The following is a 641-nucleotide window of genomic DNA, read 5'->3' on the forward strand; positions in this document are numbered from 1 at the left end:
CGCGAATTAACCATATAAGTGTTTATTCCTGAGGATACAATTACTGTACACACATGAATAGGGATTCAAGCTCGCGGTATGAGAACCCGAAGGAGGAATTCGCTCTTGTTGGTTTTGGCGGAATAATAGGTTAGAACACGACCTTCTTCCCCCAGATATTTCTGCCCATTTACCAGATTTGGGTTATGAATTCTATATTTGATAATGAGTGCTAGGTATTAGGGTAATATATTCGCTCTTATGTGAATTATTGCATCAAAGCTACAAGATATAAAGCGTGTAATTTTTTTTCAAGGATAGCAAAAGTTAATTTAATAATCAAACCCCATTATGAGATGAATCGAAAGTCGAAAATTTTCTTTCCTTAATAAAAATATCAACAGCAACAATTGGAGATGGCCGAACAAAAATATGAAATACAAGACTTTCCTTTCGTAGATAAAATTAAAGAAAATCCGAGGTTGACATAATGGAGGACAAGCAAGGAGGTGTGTTTGCCATTTCAATATTTGCGCGGGATGTGATGACGCATAGTTTCTTTTTTATAGCAGGAAAAATCTTCTTCTCGTAAAAAAAAGACGGGAATACTTATTATCATTATCATTTTTAATAAATGTAAGAGATAAAAATCAGAATTCTGT

The sequence above is a fragment of the Penaeus monodon genome, chromosome 33, assembly GCF_015228065.2.
Source record: "Penaeus monodon isolate SGIC_2016 chromosome 33, NSTDA_Pmon_1, whole genome shotgun sequence".
In the NCBI taxonomy this organism is placed as follows: Eukaryota; Metazoa; Arthropoda; class Malacostraca; order Decapoda; family Penaeidae; genus Penaeus; species Penaeus monodon.